The sequence below is a fragment of the Pleurodeles waltl genome, chromosome 1_2 (assembly GCF_031143425.1).
Source record: "Pleurodeles waltl isolate 20211129_DDA chromosome 1_2, aPleWal1.hap1.20221129, whole genome shotgun sequence".
Classification (NCBI taxonomy): Eukaryota; Metazoa; Chordata; class Amphibia; order Caudata; family Salamandridae; genus Pleurodeles; species Pleurodeles waltl.
The window spans coordinates 510,100,758-510,126,897 of NC_090437.1; the positions used below are offsets into that span (position 1 = coordinate 510,100,758).

General features: G+C 44.8%; 1 protein-coding gene across 2 annotated transcripts in view; it reads left to right on the top strand.

Moving 5' to 3' along the window:
- ALPK1 (alpha kinase 1) overlaps nucleotides 1-26,140 on the top strand; it is a 323,413-nt gene that overhangs the window by 186,257 nt on the left and 111,016 nt on the right. The window lies entirely within an intron of this gene.

Consider the following 26,140-nt stretch of genomic DNA (forward strand, 5'->3'; position numbering starts at 1 on the left):
CCACGCACTCAGGGTGATATTGCCCAAAGGAACGATCCTACTTGGCCGTTGGAAAACCGTTTACTAGACGAGTACACGCCTCAGTTAGCGACCTCCCTAACGTACAAGAAACTACTCAACAACACCCCTGACACTACAACACCTGATGGAGTGGTGGGTACACAACCTTGGGGACTTGAAAGATGGTGAGTGGGCGGAGGTCCTGGCATCCCCATGGGAGGTGGCTATACAGGCGGGGTTCAGACTGGTACAGTTAAAAATACTGCACTGAACATCCAATCCTTACTGTTTACAATGGCTCAAGTGAGGACGGAAGGTTGCGGGCGTGGATGTAGGCATCCTGGCACATTCTACCCCTCTATGTTGGTCTGCCCTGTAATCCAGAATTTCTGGACAGAGATGGTCGAGTGTACGGGTGAAATGACAGAGGGTTCTCTTACAGCCTCAGCGAGGTAGTGTCTCTTGATAATCTGAGATGAGGCTGAGGTGACGCACATGATGCATATATGGTAATCACTGGGTCTGATGGTGTCCAAATGTAACATTGCAAGAATGTGGGGCGCAGATTAGCCACCCTGGTTGGGGGACCGAAAACATGACATGGATTGAGTTATGTTTGCTGAAAGGGTGGTGTACAAGGGTCGGGTTGCCTCCGAAAATGGACAAAGATTTGGAGCTCTTGGAACGCCCTGTAATGACACGCCTGTAATGACTTTACTTCTATGGGGCTCTTGATGGCATCACCTGGTTCTCCCAGGACTAGCATGATTGTAGAATGATAAATGTACACACTGGAATTGCAATTGGGAGTATCGGGGCCCAGCGTGTGAATCTCTCCCACTGTATCATCAGTGCATTATCAAGCTATGTATCTTTATATTACTGTTAATAAACAGAGTTGATTAAAAAAAATAAAAAATAAAAAATAGTGGAACTATAGCTAAACAACGTCAAGGGGAACATAGCTAGTGCGAAGCTAACTGACAGTAAGTGTGCCTGTCAGCTGACCCCTCTGCGTTCTTCATGCTCGAGGGTACTATTGAGACACGTCAACATTAGTACGGAAAAGGCAAAGCTCGAGATCAATTTTAACTGTGTTAAAAATATGCAGCACATTGACAACTGCGGTGGGCCTCGCAGTTTTAGCATCAGGTTCTACATTTGTTGGGGCTGGTCCTTTGTTGAAATTTATACGTGACTTGAAACCAGAGAAGTATTGGCAGACATATCAACAGATGAATAATAGGTGATTGGAAGACTTTGGCTACATGTCCCCTCAATATTTTACAGACGTGTGGAGCAAATAACATTCAAAATGAAGAAAGTAGTGGTAAGTAAACTTTCATGGCCTCTCCCTGGAGCAATAGCTTTCATCGAGTTACGAAATTCTTCCTTGCCATGTTTGGGACAATCAGTATTACGCACTTCACTCTGCATCTGTGTTTCTTCTTTGGTCAGTCGGAATATTTATTTTTTATATGTGATTTGTAAAGGGCATGGCTGCCCCAGAAAGCTTCCCAACGCTAGCAGAATAGTGGCCAAGACTCGCCCAGAAGAATTAAAATAAGTAGGCCTTCAGCTGCTTCTGAATGCACAACGCCTTATGAAAGAGCGTTAGAGAGTTTCAAAGTTTAGGCCCAAGATATTTAAAAGAACGACTTCTTTCTCTTACAAGAGATTCTTTGCTAATTCCAGGTTATGTCTCGCTGCTATAATCATGTGCATGGAGCTCGGAGCCTGTAACTCGCTGAGACTGGCATATCTCACATTTAGGGGTGCTCCATGTACACTGAACAACATGCATTCAGTCCTGGGCATTTTTTATTTATAAAAATCACTTTTATCAAGTGTGTGAGTCCGATTGGATCAGTGATGAAAAGAAAGACTACAATTCTCTGAATGCTCTGGTATGTTAAACAAAAACTAGGTCTAGAAAACCTGTGTTTTGAGTATATGAATAGGTTTGCCAATTGTAACTGTATACTGCAATGTGAATATATTAGTTTTGCTAAGTTTTATTTTGTAAATAAGGGTTATTGTGTAATTTTGTGATTACTGTGTGGCAAAGTTCGCTTAATTTTACTTTTTTCTGATTTGAAAGGAGTAAAGGTGTTTTGACATTTTGCAACAAAGACAATGCAACTTTCGCTGTGCAATAATTGCCATAATGAGCCGTGTTTAACTATATTCTTAGTGCATAATGGGTCATGTGCAGAAAACCCTTGGAATTGGTTTTAAAGGATGAAGGAGAACATTGAAATGCTTTATCTTTAAGTTTGGTCAAACAAGTGCAGTGATATGTTACGGCAGAGCATGAAGGCCCTGATTCTAAGCTTGGCGGGCGGCGGTAGCCGCCCGCCAAGCGGGAACCGCCAGAAGACCGTACCGCGGTCAAAAGACCGCGGCGGTCATTCTGGGTTTCCCACTGGGCTGGCGGGCGACCGCCGAAAGTCCGCCCGCCAGCCCAGCGGGAAACACCCTTCCCACGAGGAAGCCGGCTCAGAATGGAGCCGGCGGAGTGGGAAGGTGCGACGGGTGCAGTTGCACCCGTCGCGAATTTCAGTGTCTGCAAAGCAGACACTGAAATTCTTTGTGGGGCCCTCTTACGGGGGACCCTGCAGTGCCCATGCCATTGGCATGGGCACTGCAGGGGCCCCCAGGGGCCCCACGACACCCCATACCGCCATCCTGTTCCTGGCGGGCGAACCGCCAGGAACAGGATGGCGGTATGGGGTGTCAGAATCCCCATGGCGGCGCAGCAAGCTGCGCCGCCATGGCGGATTCCCATGGGCAGCGGAAAGTCGGCGGTACACCGCCGGCTTTCCGCTTCTGGCCGCGGCTGTACCGCCGCGGTCAGAATGCCCGGCGGAGCACCGCCAGCCTGTTGGCGGTGCTACCACCAACCTCCGCCCTGGCGGTATTTACCGCCAGGGTCAGAATGACCCCCGAAATCTCTTTAAGAGGTGGGCACTAATGGTGATACGTGTTACCCAACCTCCCACCTCTTAGTTTTCGCCCTTATAAGGATGATGAAAAACTGTTCCTTTTCTGACTGTGGAGCCTCAGATAGCCCTGCTGTTAGGAAGAACTGGGGGTGGGAATAACTCGCATAATTTTATGTAGCGTAATAACATGGTATTACCCAAAATTTCTGAAAGATTACACATAATTACATGAGAAGAAAAATTCTGAATTTAGTACGGTTTTCTTAACATAAAAATGACCCTTTAAGTCCAGTATAGATGCAATGATGCATTTTGCTATAAGAACCAGCTCTAAAAGCAATAGTTTATGAATAGCAACCATGAGCAGGCGCTCATGCTTGCTAAATGTGCATTTGGGGTAGGTTTTCCTCCCAATTTACTCCCAGTGCTCCCAGAATTTAGCACTAGTTCCTTAGTCCAAAATGGACGCAAGGATGCATTTTGTGATAAGAAAGTAGCGCTAAATGCATCAGAACATAAACAGCAGCATAAGTAGCCTCTTGCTTGCTGAATGTACTCTTGCGGCAGGAGTCCCCCTCCCTGTTTTCCCCCCAAAATTATTTTTTATTATGTGAGCAGGTGTAATCACATTATTATGGATAATTCATCATCAAAGAGAAATGTGGAGTTACCAAAATTACTCTGGTTACTTCAGCATAATTGAAATTCTGCCCAGATCTAGGAATAACTTGCTGGTGGTCCAACTGCCTAAAATGGCCATCCCAACGGTGTCTGAGGTGCCACACTGATTAGAGTGAGCCTTCTTATGCTGGCTTTCCCAGCTGTTGTTCTCCAGGGCTGGAACAAATGTCAGTCACATGCTGAAGAAAACATCCATCTCTCATGTTCATTGGTTGTTTGGTTGCCTGTTTTTCATGAAGAAGCCTCAATTAGGAGGTTTGTTTCTAAAAATAAAATATCTTTTGGAAAATGGCCCTCTCTGAAGGGTCACCCCACAGTTTTGCCTCCCTCCTCCTCTTTCTTTTACCTCATTTTTGTTGGCTTTAGGACTCCGGGCACTTTACCACTGCCAACCAGTGCTAAAGTGCATGTACTGTCTCCCAAAAACATGGTAATATTGGCCCAAACCCAATTGGCATATTTAATTTACTTGTAAGTCCCTAGTAAAGTGCAATACATGTGCCCAGGGCCTGTAAATTAAATGCTACTAGTAGGCCTGCAGCACTGATAGTGCCACCCACATAAGTAGCCCCTTATCCACGCCTCAAGCCTGCCATCACAATGCCTGTGTGTGCATTTTCACTGCCATTTTGATTTGGCATTTAAAACTACTTACCAAGCCTTAAACTCCCCTTTTTCTACATATAAGTCACCCTCAAGATAGGCTCTAGGTAACCCATAGGGCAGGGCACTATGTAAGTACCAGACAGGACATGTACTTATGTGCTTTACATGTCATGGTAGTGAAAAACGCACCAGTTCTGTCAGCTGCCCATGCCCCTCTACAATTCTGGTCAGCAACCTCTTCTGTTACAGCAGTCCATCCAGCTTCCTCAAGGGCAAAGCTGGTCTGTTGGTGCACCACAGAGGATTATGCCCCTAGGGTCACAGCCCTCTGTCCTGGCTGGTGGCAGAGAGGTAAAGCAAATGTTTATTTCCAGCATGAAACCGTTCACTTGCAGTGCTTTGATGTTTTAAAGCATGTTCTCCCCCCCCAAAACCTAGCAGCCTCTTACATTCCTCTCTTTCCATCTACCTTTGACTCAGCCCTCACCCCACACAGCTGAGTTTTCATGCAAGGGACTGTCGCAGATAAGTGTGGCACAAAGCAGCAAGCATAGGTGGGATAAATTATGCTCTAAAAGAATGTTCTCCGGTAAATTTATAGAATGACTCGCTGCGTTCATGTGAAGATTTGTCAACCATCTTCACATCATTGAGATGAGAGATGTGATAGTATAGACTCTTCATTTCTCTTGGAGGTGTTTTGAGCAGAATCTACCCTTGCTTAGATTTGTAAAGCTAGGTGTGTAGAAGGAATCTCTTCTTGGTTCCTGATATTCATCATTGCACCATGTAGTTGTTGGGGTCTGGAAACATGATTATTTCCGAATTAACACAAGCCCACAGTACTGCAGTATGTGGTCACCAGTGTAGGAGGCCAGGTCATTATTTTCTTGCAGGCTGTCTCTCTCTCTCTCTCTCTCTCTCTCTCTCTCTCTCTCTCTCTCTCTCTCTCTCTCTCTAGCTCTCTCTCTCTAGCACTCTCTCTCTCTCTCTCTCTCTCTCTCTCTCTCTCTCTCTCTCTCTCTCTCTCTCTCTCTCTCTCTCTCTCTCTCTCTCTCTCTCTCTCTCCTCCCCCTCCCCCCTCCTCCTCCTCCTACCCCCCTTGAACTGCTAGATGCTGATTTTTGATTCTTACAGTGCAGGCTCCAGTGCCAGTGTCCTTTCCCCTAAAAATGAAAAAATACTCAATTGTGCACAATTGCAACACACTTTAGCACCTCTGCTCTGTATGTCCCTAGTAAATTGGGGCATGAGTACTAAAGAGGGTCCCTAAGGGCTATAGCATGTATTATTCTTTCCTGTATTCTTTCCTCCTCCACCCCTCCATTACTCCAGTCAATCTAACTAACAAACTCTCATATCCGCGGCTCAAATTAACTCATAATAATACTAAAAGTGTACTCATATTTCCCTATACTAATCCATCCCTAATTCTTGTTGGGTTCCGGAGTAGCGTGCTACTCGCCGAAAAGTGCTTTGACGCCTCATCAGGGGTAGTAAGCGCTATATAAATACTATTACAATACAATACAATACAATTCGTTTTCCACTACTGTGAGGCCTGCTCCTCTCATAGACTAGCATTAGAACAGCCCTCATATACTTTTAAGTAGTAGATTCTGATCTGAATAGAGTATCCCTATCATGTTTAGTATTGCCAGAATGGTAATAGAAAATCCTGCTTACTGGTGAAGCTGGATTTAATATTACTCTTTTAGAAATGCCACTTTCGGAAAGTGGGCATTTCTCTTTACTTATTGCCATCTGTGCCTTCCAACCCTGTCCCCAATCCACATCTGCTCTGTGCTGGTTGACAGCTCCCCTTGTGCATTCGACCATGCCATTAACACAGGACACTCAGTCACATCTGCATTCATCTGCATACTGAATGGATCTCCCTGGGCAGGAATGGTGGAGGGGCCCTCTCTTACATTTCAAAGGCCAGTGGCCTGCCCTCACACAAGGGACTGATAACCCTCCACAGGGATCCTGGCAGATAGGACTGGGCTGAAAGGGAACCTTGTGCACTTCAATCCCACTCTTTGAAGGTTCCCCCACTTCAAAGGCATTTTTGTGTATATAAACTAGGTCTCTGACCCCACCAAATCAGACACTTCTGGACCTACACCTGGACTCTGTCAGAGAGACTGCTTGGATGCCCAAAGGACACATGTGGACTGCTTTGTTAAAGGACTGCTTTCCTGCTTGTTGCTCTGCTGCCTGCCTGGTGCTCCTGACTCTGCTGGAAGGACTCTGCCTTTCTCAGGGCTTGGATTGAGCTTGCCTCCCATTTCTGAAGTCTCAGAGCCAACAAAGACTTCTTCTCTTCAAGAAATCCTTGTGTGTCGGAAAATCGACGCAACGCCTGCAGAAATCGACGCATCACCTGCATCGCGGCTTTAAAACCACTGCAGCGCTGACTGGAACGACTCAGCGCCGGCTTCGCAACTGGAAATCGGACGCACTGCCTGTCTCGCAGGTGAAATTTCTCTGCATTGCTGACCGGATCGACGCAGCACCTGCTTCTTCTTCAGGCATGTCAAGGATTTTCAACACATCATCCCGGGGCATCAAAATATCCCCATATTGTACTAAGGAACCAAGGCTGCTCTCCTGGAAATCGAGGCATCACCTTGCAGTGTGGAAAGAAATGACGCATCGTCTGGGCCGCACCAGAAAATCTGATGCAGCACCTTATTTTTCCATGCATCTCCTCCTCTGCGGTCCCCGTGCGTCATTATTTTTTAATGCATCCCAGGTACTGTGCGTTACAAAGAGACAACAACTGATTCTTAAGGATTGAGACTCTTTTAAATCTTTAAAGAGTGATCTTTCACCTTGTGCTCATTGGATTTTTATCATTTATACCTTATTTTATTCAGATAAATATTATCTATTTTTCTAAACCTGTGTGGTGTATTTTTACAGTGTTTTCACTGTGTTATTGTATGAGTTATTGCACAAATACTTCACACATTGCCTTCTAATTTAAACCTGTCTGCTCTGTGCCAAGCTACCAGAGGGTGAGCACAGGATAATTTGGGTGTTGTGACTTATTCTGACTAGGATTGTGGTCCCTACTTGTACAAGGGTGTATACCTCTGCCAAATAGAGACCCAATTTCTAACACTATCTTTCAGTCCACGTGAAATGGTGGTCTTGGAGCTTTAACCATTTTCACCTATAATTAATCTGGAACACTAGTGGGAGTACTTTTGGTGACATAGTGTTCTCCTCTGCCGACTTCTAAATCAGGGCCAGGGTCTTGATACAAAGTATCCTTAAATCTAACAGTTATCATATCAAGAGAAACAGATGTAGTAAATATTGTTTGATTCTTATAGAGAACAAATAGCATCAAACATTTTGAAAAAGATAGTACAGACTAGGACCTGTGCATTTTCATCCCTTCTAGGTACGATCTACTACACTACAACAGAAGAGGGTAGTAGGGCAAGAGAGGAGCTTTACCATAGTTATATGTGCAAGCCTGGTTGCAGGAACTGTTTCTAATTGAATTGTGGGCAGTTCAAGGTATCTCTGTAATATCGGAGCCTTAAGAGAGGGAAAAAACTCAGGTATTTTTGAGGAGTTGGACTTGATCATTGGGTCTGTAAATTAAATGCTCAAGTGCTGCTGCTATGGACCTAGTGTCCAGCCAGTCTTTGTGAGTAGGAGGTGCAGGAGTCTTCCAGCATCTAACAAGGCATAACTTTGCTGGAGCTCAGGCCATTGGTATTTTTCTGTGGTTTTTAAAACCAGATATATCTCGAGTGTGATGATTAATTGCTAGTGCTGCTGAGGGGGAGAAAGCTAATCCATCGGAGTCTTAAAGTGATTGCCAGATTTGAATACAGGAGCAAGACCAAAATATATGTAAGATGTCACCCCGAGACATTCTTGACAGCGCCAACAGGCATCTGTTGCTGACATTTTAGTTTCAAGAACTTTATGAAGAGTCCAGTGCCAATTGTGCAGACTCTTGAAGAAACTGAACTTGATGAGTGCCTTCCCAAGGCATCTATCATGAGTACGCAGCAAGTGTGACCAATTGATGTCAGAGTATATGAAATGCAGCCTCTCCCTCCATTTATATAGCAAGAGGTGTTCCGTTGGGACAGGAAAAATGTTTTGTAATGAATAAATAATAAATCCCAGAGACCACTTTTTTGCAGCGGCCCCCCTACACTTGGAAGGTATGTAGCAAGGAAACTGGAAATGTCCAAGGTTGTGGCTTCAGTTGAGTTTGTAGGCAGTGTCTTGGATGCAGGTATTTCCAGACGTGGTTTTGGGGCAGATAGAGTTCATCGTTCATGTCTGTGAATCCTTTAGGGGTGTTGTTTATTAGTGTTTCATGTATGTGTGAGCGCTTTTCGAAATTTTTGTAAGCCTTTCTCATAAAGCTTGTCAACTGCTCCATAGGTCTCAGAATCTGGCTGTACAACCTTTGTACTTAGCAGCTTTTCAATAAGTAAATTCAGCAAAAACTAAGTCTAAGAAGGAGGTCTCAAACGCAGGGATGTCCCAGTTACCTTCTGTGCATCATCTGTATCCAGATCACAGCTCACAGGTTTCCCTATTACTATATTTAACCAGCTTTGTCAATGCCCAAAGGGGAGATTTAATGTGATTAACAGCATGTCTATCTTTACATGCATTACCTCAATAAAGCCTTAGCTATGAACTTTGCCAATGCTTGTTTTTGCCCTCATTGTTCTGGTGACCTCGAACATCAATGTTTAGCAAAGTCTGACCCGCCTCCAACCAACACAAAACGCTTTAACTTGCAGGGATACGCGCTCTCTCAGAAGAGGCACCTGCAGTAAACTCCCCGAGAAGCCTGGATGGATGGGAGACTAATGCGCCTGTAATAGCGAGGCCGGGTTTTCCACATTATACCCTCTCCACAGGTAGATGGGCCTCTTCAGACATGATACCAATTATTTATTGCTGAAAAATCTGTCGATAAATGCAGCAGCCCCGCTGCACAAAGCATATCATGGGGTCACAGGCCACCGGTGCCTAAAATCCGGGGCTCATGCTACAGTTGGGCTATTCACTAGTCCCCACCCCCCACCAAGTTGCCACCATCTTCAATCTTTCATCGTGATGGAGGGCATACTTTGTAAACTTGGCAGTGAATTTTTCCCTTCGTGCTTTAAAGCCTTTTTTCATCTTCCTTAGTGATTTATGTTTCAGGGCTATTATATCAATTGTACTAAACCAAGACAGCGGTTTGGGGTGGGAGCTGAACAATTTTTCATCTCACAGAGGAAGTTTGACATTTTGACCTGGGGTATTAGTATCAGTCAGACCAAGGATGCCTGCCTGCTTCCAATATGCAAATATATGGATCCCTTTGTTGCAAGAGGGTGTTAGTTTCTTTCTCGTTTATACATATCTAAACGTTGCTTTTTCTTTTACTATCCTCTTTGTTAATTTATTAAGAAAATATTTTATAAAATTTAAACCTTTCAATCCTAGGGAAATACATGGGCCTTTATCAATGTTGCACCTTACATATAGGCCATAGTATGATTTTATATTGGGGTCATTTTTCTAATGATATATGACAGTAGTGTTATTTACAAATGACAGTGATTTTGTAGAAGAAAAATTGGACAGCTTTGCTTAAGATGACAACTTGCTTTCATTTGTATTGGCCTTACACAAAAGAGGCACTTAAGGAATCGTGGTCACTTTTTACTTGCGTAAAGCACCTAGGTATTTTTACACTGTCCTCCTGGTTTCAGTGTAAGAAAATAGGTACCTTGCGCATGTTACAGTGTCGTGAGGTCTGCTCCCAGTGTGGAAAATTGCTGTATGGCGACTTTGTTGGAAAGTTGACTTTATCGTGCCTGTGCTGGTCCTGGATGGCCATTGTTTGAAAGAAAAGCATTAAATAAGATTATTATCCCTTGGTATTCCGTGAAATCAGACTTTGTCCAACTTTATTCTGGACATACATTCCCAGTCAAAATTAAGAATATAGAAGGAAAGACGCACCCGGAAGAGGTGATTGACTTGTGAGGGAAAATTATTTAAATCGGTGCATTGGAGGCAACCGTAGATAAGTGCGTAGTCTAGAAAGAACGCGCATTCCCACAGCCCGGAGAGCTGCCAGAGGATGGGAACTCGTTTAAACTTCAGTCAGCGTGACAGGTCAAGAGTGGGGTTTTTACAAAACACGTTTTAGGCGGAAGAAAGCCGACGAGTCAAGCCCGGGAGCATGAAACCATCTAAACACAATTGAGTAACCGGGTTGCGTGGCAGTGAAAGCCAGTCTTCTATGCTAAGGGACTCAGGTTCCCTCAAAGTCTTCCTTTACACTAAAAGATTGTTGGAAAATTAAATGATCTGTATTAAAATACACACATTCTACAAAGAGCAAGATTTTGGAAAATGTCTACATTCGGAGTAGATAAAATGCCCATATTTGTATATTTTCACTAAAAAAAGAAGTTTAATGCTACGCTATACCTAGGTATGGTAATAATATCCTACTTTACATGCAAAAATAGACATTCACTGAAAAAAGCAAAGGTTAAAGAAAGAGTTAGGTGAAAATTTCAGTGTAAATGTAACAGTTTATAATAAAAAACAGTGAAAATCAGCCATTATACTTAACAGAAGTAACTATACATCACACCCTTGCCATACACAGTGTTGTCATTAATGATGTAATTTCAGATGCCATTGATTATATCAATTATGTCATAGAACATGTCATTAGTGATATGATATGTGAGGTCAAAAGCAGTGTATGACGAGGATGAGCCATCCTATGGAGAACTCTTCTTCGCTGCTGGTGATAACTAACAGTGATTTTGATTTGCCTGTATATTGTTAAACACATCTGCCACAGACACCATCCATCGATTCTAGTGGTAGCTACATTGCAAAGAAACCCTATTTCAAATCCAAAATTTTTGGTTGTACACATAAACAAGGGTCCAATTTTGAACTACTGTCCAGAAGATAATCTCATGGATGTTCTCCCCTAAGAGACTGAAATGTCGACATTCCCTCCATATAGACCGTCTGCACTTTGTATAAAATAGCACATTTACTCTTTTCCTAGAGTCTGTTAAATAAGGTTGAATGGTTATCCACAAAGATCAGTCATCTGAAAAACACTACTTGATGTCTTGGTGACTGTGTTGCAAAATCTGTGACTCAGAAACTCTACATCTGATTTGGAATTATCTGTTTCATTTTATTGTTTGTATATTTGTATTAAGAACATAAAAGAAAAACAGAATTTTCATTTATTGTAAAAATATTTGTGTTAGTAATGAAACAAATGTTGTATTTACTCAATATTTTTACTATAATACCAGCATAGAGTTTGTTCTCCATTTCAGTTGAATTTGCTTTCTTCCTCAAATGTATGTTCTTGACATCATCCCTGATTCAATCTCACCAACCAATTAATCTCAAAGCGATGCGATTTCCTAAATAATTCCTTTAGGACAGTGGTTCCCAACCTTTTGACTTCTGTGGACCCCCACTTTTTCATTATGGAACCCGGGGACCCCCACTGGATCCTTATTGGAATCAGAGGACCCCCCAACGACTCATTACTGACCTAATCTATTAATATTATTTAATCATCTAAGCAGTCACGGACCCCCTGAGGAGGCTTTGCGAACCCCCAGGTGTCCCCGGACCACAGGTTGGGAACCACTGCTTTAGGAGACCTGTTGTTTTTTGCACACGTTTGTCATAAATGCAGAATTTTAGCACACTACTTGTTCATTGGAACACTGTGGTGTAGCTGCAGTAGAACACAGGGAACTGAACCGTCAGGCTGCTGCTGGTGTTGGAAGTACATGTTTTATTCCGAATATCAGACATTTTTCTCACATGGCTGAGGAAGACAGTGTGAACTTCTGAAAACGTGCTCTCATTTTAGCTTCTGAGCACCATCCATATTCTGTATCAGAAAATCATGAGAAAAAAACATTTTCTTGTAAATTTGGGTCATCAGGTCCCAGCAGAGGATCTCACTTTTCACAGGGTAAAATCACCTGAGCACACACCACAATTCCTACAATTAGTATTGTACCACCAACAAACGATGTATATTGTGACTAAAATCTGTTATGGCCCTTCACATGTGTTCCTTTTTGGACCTTCAAAAACAGGCTTTCACTATATTGCTTTTCTATAGAAACCATGTCCATGACTATTTTAATGTCTTTCACAACATGTTGTCCATCTTGTGGCCAGCCAATCAAAAGTGGGGGGACCCCTTCGGTACCACTCAGATATCCCAGAGGTCTGAATGTGCTCACCCAGCACACTTATATTTTTGTTTTTTATTCATTTTCAAGATGCAGGGACCATGTCCCAGAGTCCTCTTGAGGCTGCCAGGACACATTTACAGCCAAAAGAAGAAGAAGGCTCATATTGGTAGCAGGGTAGGTTTATTAACTAAACTAAATAATGAGGCAACAGCAGACAAGGCGTTATACCAGCCCTGTGACAATCACGACACTCCAACTGCTCACCGATGTTTGATAATCTCAGAATTCATATTCCATACGTGACAAAAGCACTCAAATGGTCTGACGTGCACTGAGTACAGCTACAACACACCTCCTTATTCCCAAATCACAACAAACAAAGAAAAACCTATCAATTCAATTAACAAGAAATATCAAATACTACTGAGAAATAAATAAACAAATTAAAACAAACAAGCATAAAACCAAATAAATAAATACAAGCAAAAACAAAAGAAAACGAAGAAGGAAACAGTGTGTAAATTATGCAACGAATCAGAAACAAGAAATGAGTAACAAGAATTCAATGTAAAGTTAGTTCCTCTAACATACCTGAAATACATTTCAAGACATAATAAAGTATTTGTACTTGAAAGAGATGTTTCTCTTGTCAACTGTACACTCCTCCATATTTTCACACAGTTCCATCCCATGTCGTATGACTGGCTTTATTTTGTCTGATTCCTGGTGCAGGATGACTACTGATGGAAGTGGCATCTTCAGCATTTCTCACCTTAGCAACCTATTTGCAATTCCACCACTGTCTGTTCACCAGCTTCACAACAAAACCATCTGCACTAATCTCTTCTACTCTGTGAATAGGACCAAACTTGAGATAACTCTCCTTGATCAGGGTTTTGGGCATCATGGCATTTTCTGCATCCTCAACAACCCACGCCCTACTTTTGGTTCTTTAACCTTATCATACATGTTCCCACTTTTCAGTTGGCTCCTCACAATGTTGTTCTTGGCATCCACAAGAATCCTGCTACATTCGTCCTTTGAGAACAGACTTAAATTTCCTTTAATTTTGCACAGACAGTTATGAAATAACATGTCACAAATCGCCCTTCTCATCAATGCCTTAAAAGCCGGTGCACTTGTGACACTGTGCGGCGTATTATAGTACGCCCACAGCATTGCCCTCTAATAATCCTCAACACAAAAGCCTAGGCTACCGCCCCTTGATACACTCATTTACCAACCTGTTCATTCTTTCAACATGTTTAAGAAAGTCATCCTTTTAGCATGTTCACCCCAATGTTTTTTGATACCGGTGGTAACTGACCCTGACTGTCCCCTGGGCTCTACTAAACAGGACCAGGGCCAGTGGTCTGAATAAGAGGTATATGGTAAAGTGTCACAATTACAATTGGCAATGGCAGACGCCTGTAAGTCCCTAGTAGATAATAGGGCAAGGAAAGTGCTTAATTTGAGCCGGTGGTTTCTGGTGCGGGGCACCAGCACTTATTTTTGAGGGCCGCACTTACTTTTCTGCCTCTAGTATTTACTCTGTATAAAAGACACATATGGGAAAGACTGAGGAAGAGAAACACAAAAAAGTGCCACAAAGGCAGAAAGCTGCAAGAGTGAGCTGAAGGGCAGGGATTGGTTGTAAATGGATTAAAGTGGCCTGAGATGGTTTCAGGATTGCGCTGACTCAGTATTCCGTGCTCATACATTTAAACTGCAGCAGCTGTGTGTTTCAGAGGAAAGCTTTGGGCACCAGCCCATTTGTTTTTACAAATTAAGCACTGGGCAAGGGGCATTTAAACTATCTATAAGTCCCTAGTATGCAATGGGGCAGGAGTGTTTAGAGGCCCAGTAGATTTCCTGCACTGCAGTGATTTTCTGCACTGCTATGTGTTGCCTACTGACATTTTTAAAGGCAGCCCTGCCTTGCAGACTGTCTTTAAAAAGTAAAACGTGTGCAAATTTGACTTTGGAATTTAAGGTGGTCCCCAAGTGATAAACAACCTTTTCTTTCATATAAGGCACCCCCTAAATGCCCCAGGGGTGGGGGGGCATGTAACTATAAGCAGGGACATTATGAAAGATTTGTTATATGCCCTAGTGAGGAATAAACTGCACCTTTCATTACGTAGCCCCATAGGATAAAATGGGAATATTTTCCATAAGCATAGGTATGGCTAGGAGGGAGCTAAATATGTAATGAAAAGACTCAAATGTATGGTAATGATAAATTCAACAATTCGCCCTTGTTGAATTTATTATAACTAGAACAGGAAAGAAGTTATAAGAATCTCTTTTCTTTAAACCAAATTACATCCTGCTAGTGGTCTGTCCTGATTGGCCAGCCCTAACAGGATTAGCCAGGCTGCCTTGATGAAGTGATAAGTGGGCTGCACTGAGAAGACCCTATCTGATGGGAAAGATTGGCAGATGCCGAGGCCAGACCTGGAAGGGGGCTGGGTAAATCAAGCTGAGGCTTCAAAAAGAAGCCAATCAGAAAGGAATGTAGCCAGGCCTGCCCTCTCTCCCTGTACTCCACAGATGGATAGTGGGCTTAGGAAAGGAATTTTCAGATGTCCAGATAGGGAATTAATGAAATGAGCTATACCAGTGAGTTAGTTTAGCGAGGTATTGCTCCTCCGGAGGAAAATCATCCACCGTAGCATGTAAAAGTGCAGTGCTTTCTGGGACAAGAAGATGTCACACTTTGGAGGAAGTTGTCATGCTTCTGGGTGGCACCCTGTGGCTCATTGGACAGGGATGACCACTGACTGTCCCCTAATTGATTGAATAAAAGTGGCTTATCTGCATTTGCAATTCAGATTTGCTGCCTGAAACCACAAGAAGAAGAAGGACTGCCCTGCTGGAACCATGGTCTGCAACCCAGAGAACTTCACACTTGAATACTGCTCCTGTTGCACACTGGAACAACAGCCCAGTGGACTTTGCCTTGCTTCAAAAAGGACCCAGGAGTGGACTCCATTAGAGCAACAGGTTAACAGAGCTTGCCTGCACCAGCTTTCACAAAAGTCCCCAGCCTGGAGTGCGTCCAGTGGACGTTTAAGGATTTGGCCAGGTGCATTGTGGGAATTGAAGTTCCAAACTTCCAAAGACCAGTTCAGGGCTCCTAGACCCCTGCATTTGTGTTTTTGGACACTTTGAGACCCAAAGGAGAACTTCTGGAAGGAGCTCTAGTAGTATGGAGAAGTGTGGAGCAACTTTTGGTAAAACCTCCATAAGTAGAACGACTCGCCATCATGAGTCAAGCCGACTACTTTCAACCGCGGCCTGGCCAGGATTTCAGGTTCGCCCCAGTGAAAGCTTCAGAGATCCAGACTTCCAGGATTTGACCAGGGCCTCGCGGAAAAGCAATCCAACGACGTCTCATTAAAATCGGCTTTCTGAGGAGGACCACACGATGTAGAGAGAAAAGCTCCTGAAAAGTTTCTAAGTGTAAAGGTAATATTTTGACCGAGGTCAGTGTATCCAAGCAGGGCTCCATGGTGCACTGCCTTAAACTTTGATTTTGGCCTGGACAAGCGCGGCCAGATGTCCCTGGTTGGCACTATTGATTTCTAAGCACTAGAAAGCACATTTTTATATTTAATCTTTAAAAATTCATAACTTCAGTTCCCCATATTGAATTTCTTGTAATTGTGGTGTCATTTTAAAGATATAAATATTTACTATTTTTATAAATTGGTGTGGGATTGTTATTGTGTGCTGTGTCTTACCTATTTACTGTATTAGTGTATTGAATTGCTTTACATCCCTATCTCCTAAGATAAGCCTGCCTGCTCGTTGCCAAACTACTAGGGGTTTGGCCAGGGGCTGACTTTTTGAGGCCTTGACTGACCCTAACAATGTCTGGGGTATTATTGCTAGTGGTAGGCGCCTACTTATCTCTACTAATAACTAGTCTCCAACAACATGACCGTTGCCTTTAGGATGGTATAAACTGCATATCTTATGCTTTATGCTGGCATCATTCAGAAGCTCTCATTTCACATGAGGCAAATTGCACCCCGTTGTCTGAAATTATCTCTGACAGGAAACCTCCTCTGGAGAAAATGTCAATAAAAAAATCAGTAATTCCCTTGGTATTAGGTTATTTCATAAACCTCACCTCCAACCATTTTGAAATCTTGTCAACTGAGACTATCACATACCTCTGATGAGATGGCAAAGTTTGAAATGGGTCAAGAAGTCTACATTCAACCTTTCCCAGACATCATGAAGATAAACACCTCTTTCCATGGGAGGATTTCTGCATTGTTAACCCATACCATTGGTCTTGCGTACAACACACCTTTCAACTCAAGCTTGAACATCTCTGTCCATGGCAGGCCACCAAAAATATTTTTTTCAGCCTCTTCTTGTTGGCTGTCATTCCCAAAAGCCTCTAATGAGAAATTTCTAGCAACCTTTTCCTGATCTTTCATGGACGAACCAGCATCTCATTAGGAAACTACAAACCCTTGCCAGACGCCCGTGCCATACACTGATTGTACCCTTACATATCACATCACTCATTAAATGTTTAGTGACTGTGTTGATATCATCCCAAATAGCACCTGAAATTACATAATTGATTACATCATCGTGCATGGCAGGGGTGTGAGTTCAAGTTAATTTAGGGTAATATTTATAGTTACATGAGATAACAATAACTGGTAAATTTCAGTGATTTTCTTAGCTTAAAACATTATAATTTAAATACTTTTTACCTAACTATAACATCCTTTTAACGTTTTTCAGTAACACACACACACACAATCACCCACTCACCCAAACACACACACATATTCACTTTAAAAAACTAAGGTTTGAAATTCTAAAAACCACTAAAATTCTCCGTTGTAGTTATCTCAAATAACTATAACTCATTCCACCGCCATGCACAGTTTTCTCATCAATAGTTTCATTGGAAATGTTGCAGCAATATTGTCAATGATGTCATAGAAGATGCCATGAGTGAGGTACTATGTGGGGTAATTAGCAGTGCACGGTAAGGGCGACTTCGCCATACACTGCTAATTATCCCAGATGTTACAACACTCATGACAATGTTTATAACGTCAATAAAAATATCAATTAAATATGTGAAGTTAAATTATTGAAGAAAAAACTGTGCATGGGGGGACGCGAGTTATAGTTACATTAGGCAGCGAGTTATAGTTAATTGAAATAACTAACTAAACTGCTGAATTTCTCTGGTTTTGTGCAGGTACATTCAGAACCTAACTATAGTGTCCCTGTAACCTTTGTTTTTTTTAAGTGAATAAATATATATATATCAGTCTATAGCTATGCCGATTTTTATTATTTGTCATTATTTATTTACTGGTGGCAGAGGTTTTTCTTCGGTGCCTGTTTGCAGGTGACAAACAGTATATAGAAAATGCAATAACGTAATTAAATTCCTTGTGGTAGGATGAGTAAATGCCAGGTCGCTGATCAAATTCGTACTTAAAGACTTGTTCTTCCTAAATGCAGTTGTTACTACAGTGCATAATGTGCTATTGTAGACAGACATCATGTTATATAAGCAACAAAAACATGTTATTCTTTCTTTTAAAACCCCTCTTTATTTCCCACTTGCCTCTATGGAATACATATTTAAAATCTGGCTCCAGTTCAACTTATTGAGCTATTACTCGAACTGTGTGTTTATCCAACTACCTCCGTGCAAGGCCTTCGGCCATGTGTTGCAGGGGTTGGCTGCAGGCCCTGGCCTGTGACCAGTCCCTGCGGCCAACCCCCCCTAAACACCCAACCCCACACTGTGCACGGCCTTGGGCCATGTGCAGCGGCAGTTGGCAGCAGGACCTGTCACTCTGGGTGGAACAGTGTGTCTGGGTGTGAGAGGATCTATGTGGGTGTGAGAGTGAGTGTATGTGTGTCTGATTGCGCTCCAATAGATGAAAGATGCATTCACCTCCCGGCTCCAATTTTAAGCGGGAGGCAGAGAAGAGGAGTCAGTGATTTTGTTATATTTTGTCTGGGAGTCTTTAGTAACATGCAAATCCACTTTAAATCGTGAGTACGTTTTTGATATATTAGTAGTAAAAATGGCCAACACATTATTGTCTGGGTGTCCATATTTGCTTAGAAGAAATGTTGAAAGAGGCATTAAAAAGAGAAAGGAGGAAGGAAATATTCAGTTTTCGGACCACATACCAAAGCCCCAAAATATCAAGCCCCTAAGTTTTATGTTAAGGATCACTCCCCTTAAGTATCTGAGTACTCCTCTACCAGCCTCCGTGGGTGCTCTCTGATTGGCCATTTTCTTTGCTTGTTGCCCTAGTAAATTGTTATTGCCTGCGTCAATATCCCTTGCATTGCTTCACATCTTTTTACAAACATCTGGGTGTTGCCAAACCTATTTTATTTAACTTATGGATGTCAAAACCTGTCCATCTACGATTTATGTCACCCATGTTGTTTACCTCAACAGTTTCATGTTGTGGCAGTGATGGAATTTAAAGGGAGACTGTGTCACTGTTGATATGACTTGCTTTCCAAACTACTCTTTGACTTGCATTCCATATCCAATACATCAGCATTATGACTGCCTCTGTCCACCTGAGAACTCTTATTCACTCATCTCAGCATAAAGAATAAAAAGGGTGAGGCCAATTTGCTAACCAGGGAAAGAAAATATCACAGAACAATGGATCACTGTATACTCGTTTATCACAGGAGCACGTTCTCAATTGTAGGGTTGCACATTCATCCACGGTGAAGAATATTGAACTAATTGTAAACACGAAAATGCAGATTAATTGAACTGAAAACCAACCTAAAACAAAAAGGTGCATGCTGTGCGCTCTTAAACTCCAGTGCACACATGAGCCGGCCACGCAGGGTCAGCGCTGCTATGTAATAAAACCACTGATGCTGTGTTGCTGTGCTATTTTGTCTTTCCTGCGGGGAATCAGATACATTTATTAACTCCTGTTACCCCGTCACGGTCGCAACCACTACTCGATCACATGACGGTAGTACATACAAAGACCCCTGCGGAGAAGGTTGCAGTGGGTCAGACCAAACCAAACCAAACGCACAACAAAACATCCCTCCCACAAATCCGAGGAAACAAAACACAGGGAGAAAAGAAAGAAAGAGAAAGAGAGAAAGAGAAATGAGCCTGATTGCTGTGATGATCTCTTCAACTCTCAGGGACCAAGTCTCTGAGCAGGGACGAGATGGCTGGGTTGTGGCGGATGTGGTCTCTCAGATTCTGCAATCACAGAGTCTGCTGACTGGTTTCGGGGCGGTGACCTTGGACCTTCAGTTTCGGTCATCGAGAGTCCTTGTGGCGGGCCATGCAGAAAGGTCATGTGGTCGCCAGTGACAACGTCTGTACTTTCTTCAGGGCAGGATGCCCCAGGAATCTCGGTGTCAGAGTGACTGTCTCCATCATTGATGTGTTCCGCTTCACCAGGCATTGTCAGGTCCTCTTGGGGACAGTGACAGGCTGACAGATACTGCTTGAACTGAGCCGTTTCCTCGTGATTGTCTCAGCACCTTTCACAGCGGTGACCATAGTGCCCTTCATTCTTATTATTCTCCAGGAACTGGGCTCAAAAGCCAGATGGAATTTACTCACCGGGTGTCAATTGCTTACAAGCACCAGATCTCCAGTTCACAATTGTCGGTGTCGGGACCTCCTCTTGAGAGACATTTTGGGGGTGATTCTAACCCCGGCGGTCTTAGACCGCCGGGGCCAGGGTCGGCGGGAGCACCGCCGACAGACCGGCGGTGCCCCGCAGGGCATTCTGACCGCGGCGCTTTGGCCGCGGTCAGTGCAGGAAAACCGGCGGTCTCCCGCCGGTTTTCCGCTGCCCGTTGGAATCCTCCAAGGCGGCGCAGCTTGCTGCGCCGCCGAGGGGATTCCGACCCCCCCTACCGCCATCCAGTTCCCGGCGGTCTGCCCGCCGGGAACCGGATGGCGGTAGGGGGGGTCGTGGGGCCCCTGGGGGCCCCTGCAGTGCCCATGCCACTGGCATGGGCACTGCAGGGGCCCCCGTAAGAGGGCCCCTAAATGTATTTCACTGTCTGCTGCGCAGACAGTGAAATACGCGACGGGTGCAACTGCACCCGTCGCACAGCTTCCACTCCGCCGGCTCGATTCCGAGCCGGCTTCATCGTGGAAGCCTCTTTCCCGCTGGGCTGGCGGGCAGCCTGAAGGCGGCCGCCCGCCAGCCCAGCGGGAATGTCAGAATTACCGCCGCGGTCTTTCGACCGCGGAACAGTAACCTGACAGGATGAGGGCCTTTGTCATTCTTAATTTTTCTGCGAGGAAGAACGTCAGCCGCTTTGTCTCGGAGGGCAGAGGGGGTTTCTAACTGAGATATCGTATCATTCACAGGACGATTGATGCACAAATCATTGGGACTGACTTTGGTAGTTGAATGTAGAGTTTGCCGATATTCTTGGAGGAAAGCATGCAGTGAACAGTCCACAGTTCTCCCTTCAGCCACAGCAATGCGAATAGTTTTGTTCAATGTTCTCATCAGGAGTTCTACTTCCCCATTTGCTTGGGGCCACCGGGGCATAATTCATTGGTGCTGGATGTTTCGTGATTTGAGATAGTCAGTGAAATCCTGACTCATGAACGGGGGTCCATTGTCCGTGCGCAGTTCGCGTGTGAAGCCCATGGGTGACCATGATCTTTTCAATGCAAGGAATGGTTTGACTGGCTGATGTGGTGTCAACTATTTCTATTTCCAGGTATTTGGAGAAGTCATCCACCACAATGAGCATGTGGCGACCGTCCAGTTGGCTGCCAAAATCTACACTAGCACGGTGCAGTGGGATGGGTGGAATATACGTTGTTATGATAGGTGAAGGAGTCTCAGTTGGATCGGCAGCCTGGCACATTGAACATTGACTGACGGTCTTCTCTACCAAGTTATCCAATGAGGGGAACCAGACCTTGTGTCTCAACCTGTTGTTTGTCTTCTTTATGCCTTGGTGGGTAGAATGAACACGGTCCACTACCCGCTGTTGGAGGGCCTGGGGTGTCACGATGCATGTCTCTCTCAGCATGCAACTTTCTGGAGATCTCACCAGCTCATCCTGGACTTGTTGTAGGGAGGTGAGGGTCTGCCCTGCTTCCGGTGTGTGACGGGGGAGAGGTTGCAAGTTACTTTGTCCCAGCTACCAGAGGACAGGGCAGTCATAGCCAGCTGGAGGCAGTCATCCTTGTGAGTTTCTGCGACGATCTCTTCCAATGAGATGGGAAGTGGTCTTGATCTTTCCACCACCAGCTTGACATATTTTTTGACATCCTCTGCCTTTTTACTCCTCCGAAGTAGTGGCTGGTCGGGCATGCCGGGATAGGTAGTCGGTGGGATTTAATGAACCGGGGCAATAGATCACAGAGAAATAGTACCCCTGGAGCAGCAGAATCCATTTCTCTATCTTAGGGGGTGGTTTGGATGAAGATCCCGAGAACAGTGGGATGAGAGGCTTGTGGTCCGTGTGGATCATGAACAGGTGACCATAGAGGTACAGATGGAAGTGTCGACGTCCCCAGTGGATGGCGATGGCCTCTTTCTATATGTGAGAACATCTCTGCTCTGTGTTCGTAAGTTCCCAGCTGGCATATGCCATGGGGGCCCAGTCCCCCTTATTCTGCCTCTGGGACAGCACGGCCCCCAATTCTGAAGGAGTGGCATCTAAGACAGCTCTGATTCCTGTCAGGCGTCGAAGTACGCCAGGATGGTGTTTTCTGACAGGGTGTCTATTGTAGCTTAGAAAGCTCGTTCTTGCACAGGGCCCCATTCCCAGATAGTGGTGGACTACATTAGTTCACGGAAGGGACCTGTCAGAGCCGTGAGGTTGTGAATGAACCGTTCACAATAAGTCACCATCCCTAAGAAGCTTCTTACCATGGTAACGTTGATGGGTGCAGGTGCTGAGCGGATGTCCTGGACTTATTTTGGGTCCGTCATGACCCTGCACTCCGAGAACTTATAGCCAAAGAAATGACTTTCTTCTTGAGGAATGCACACTTTTTATGGGGTAGCATGAGTCCAATGTCTAGGAGCCGTTAGAAGGTGGCCTTTAGTTGCTCTAGGTGTTCTTCAAGGGTCGGGGCATGTATCAGGATGTCATTACTGATATTAAGGATGCTGGGTGCCCTGCCAGTACTCCCCAGATCGTGTCTTGGAACACCTCGGCTGCGCTCGAGACTCTGAAGCTGAGGCGTTTGTATCTTCAGAGACCTACGTGAGCGGAGAAGGTGGTGATTGGCCTTGACTCGGGCATCAGCATCAACTGGTGGTAGCCGGCCCGGGGATCCACTTTCCAAAACCACTGAGAGCCACTCACTTAAGCTACTATATCATCCACCGTTGGCATTCAGATGTCTTTCTCTGCAAATTGCCTGAATGGGGAGCCTCATGTCCACGCAGATCCTGACCTCGCCAGGCTGTCTGTGCTTGCGAGCCACTACTATCAGGGATACCCATGGCATCGGACCATCATCCCGCTCAATGATATCAGCCTCCCCTTGCTTCTGCAAATCGGCTTTCACTTTCTGACAGAGACAAAACCCCACCCGGCGATGACGGAGGGCAACATGCTGGATTGATTATTCTATTGGCAGGTGCACCATCTGATCTTTAAGGCACCCAGTGCCTTCGAACAGTTTGGAGTAGTCTGCTATCAAGGCGTCAATGGCTGACAGGTGTACACTGTATACAAACATGATGAGTTGAAGACGTTCGGCAGTCTCGCAGCTTAGCAGCATCCTCAACCCTACTCAGATGAGGTATACTCTGGCTCTTGTAGTCTGATCCTCGTGCCTGATCTTAACTGTGAACACGCCAGCTAGGGGTAGCGGTGTTGGTGAGCCAAAAGACAGCACCTGCGTGTTTGTGGGTCGGAGTGGCGGTGGGCCTGGAATACTGATTGAGCCATTATATTGATGGAGGCGCTTGTATTGATGAGCACAGAGACAGGGTGTCCTTCCACGGTTACCATGTATTTGGGAGTGCAGCGTCCCTTCCTCTTGTCAGGTTGCATGGCATGGATGACGTGCACCTTCCCTCCATGTCATCGTTGTCCATGTCATCATCACTTTCTAGCATGCTTGGCAGCCCTTGGACTTGCGCAACTCCGGTCTTTGAAGTGGATTTGCTGGTTGTGTACTTGCAGATCTTTGCAAAGTGATTGATCTTGTTGTAGGCCGAACACCTCTTCCCTTGTACTAGACAGGATCCTTGGTGGGGGTAGAGGCACCCACACCAGAGGAATGTTTTTGAGATGGTGAATAGTTTTGGGCAAACTTTCTTCTGGTCTGGCGGGGTGGGGGTAAGGGTGTGAACTGGTTCAGTCTTGATTGGTCGCTGGAGAGCAGCTTCTATTTGTGCTGCTCACACTTTGGAAAGCTTTTTTAGAGCGACCCAATGTCAGAATATTGGCCATTGACATCCCTGGCACCTTGAAGATATTCTCCCGCAATTTGGTAGACGAACACCCTTGTATGATTTACACCCTAATCTCATCTTCGGCATCTGAAAGAGTGCATGTGCTGGCCAGTTCTTTCAAACAAACGTAGAGTGGGTCCACCGACTCATCCTGCTGCTGTCTCGCTTGGCATAGTAGAAACCTTTCATAATCCGGGTTTGCAAGTGGTTCACAGTGCGTTGTGAGCGCTTGTTTTAGCGTGTTGTAAGTGAGGTGGTCCTGCTTCCACCAGAGAGCATGCTATTTTGTGTACTCCCAAGAGTAGGAGGAGAGGTTGTTTCCTTACATTTTAGATGTTCATTCCTGCGAAATATGTCACTAGGCATTCTACTCCGTCTCCCCACTTAGCTGCGAGAGAGGATATGCGTCCATCGCAGAGGAAAGATTCAAGCACATGAATTGATGTCATCTTTTTTTTTTTTTTTTTTTTTTCTCATTCACCGTGGCTATTAAGAAACCCCATCTTGCTTTACCAGAAGTAGAGCAGTAGAGTTATCCAGGCCAGGGGTCGCCCTTTACTCTCAAACAATCCTCGGTCTATCCAGATTCCATGAGGATTTAAGAGCAGGGGGTAAAAATCATTGGACGAATAACCAAACCGATTCTTATTCACACATAACGTCTGGCAAATTATCATTCTCTAAATTAAAGTTTTCAAATCAATATCTCCAAATCAATAATGGTGCCCAAAATTTCCCCCCCATCCTGTTATTTCCCTGTGTCATTAGATCCAAATCTGCAGTACAAAAAAACATCATTAAGCCATTCTGAGTATCCTGGAGGGGAGGTCGACATCCATTTTCTACATATTTCGCTTCTCCCCAACAGAATTACATAAAATACAAATTTGAGGTTCAGAGTTGTACCTCTTCCACTCCTCCTCTGCTGATCTTGTGGATGACCAAAAATTACTAAAGGGAGGGAGGCTACGATTTCCCTGTCCAGTATACTCGAGATAGTCTCACATACTTTTTCCCAAAAATGACGAACACCCGGACATTCCCAAAACATATGGATGTCAGATGCTTGAACTAAACCACATTTTGGACATTTCACCTCCTGCCCTCCTTTCATTTTAGATAACTTCTCAGGGGAGATATAAGCTCTATGAATCGTATAGTAGTGGTTCTTTCTCAAAGCGGCTGGCTTAACAATACCAAAGAGCAATGTTAATGACTCCTTCTACCACATATAAACTGACTCTTTAGAGAGGAATTCACTCCACAACGCCGTGGGAAGTTCAAACTCACCATCCACCCCTTCTAGAATCCCCCAGTACCAAGCTGCCACTCTGTGGGGACCTACTAATGGATTCGGGATAGTCTCTTCCAGAATATTAGGCATACCAACTCCTCCCTTAACCCCCAGTGCCCAATCTCTTATTTGCAGAAACTTCCACCTGGTTAGGGAGCCGCCCGTTTGTTGCATCAACTCTTCCTAAGGAAGAAGAACCCCCTCCTGAAAGAGATCTCCCCAGTACTCTATACCTGCCCGTTTGATTGGTAAGGCTAAAACATCTTGGAAACACTCTGGTGTACCCGGGGAATCCCAGATAGGCGCATTGCAATTATAATATGAAACTTTTGCCATTAGTCTAAGCTGATACCAGCATTCTGCCAATCCCCGCATAATTTTCAGTTTGTCCTTTTTAAAGAATTTAGGATCACCAAATTTAAAGATAAAGGGGGTCATTCCGACCCTGGAGGTTGACTATTGCCAGGGCCGGGGACCGCGGATGCACCGCCAACAGGCTGGCGGTGCATCCATGGGCATTCTGACCGCGGCGGTACAGCCGCGGTCAGAAACGGGAAACCGGAGGTGTCCCGCCGGTTTTCCGCTGCCCTAGGGAATCCGCCATGGCGGCGCTGCAGGCAGCGCCGCCATGGGGATTCCGACCCCCTTACCGCCAGCCTGGTTCTGGCGGTTTTGACCGCCAGAACCTGGCTAGCGGTAACGGGTGTCGTGGGGCCCCCTAACAGGGCCCCACCAAGATTTTCAGTGTCTGCCAAGCAGACACTGAAAATCGTGACGGGTGCAGCTGCACCCGTCGCACCCCTTCCACTCCGCCGGCTCCATTCGGAGCAGGCATCCTCATGGAAGGGGGTTTCCCGCTGGGCTGGCGGGCGGCCTTCTGGCGGTTGCCCGCCAGCCCAGCGGGAAACTCAG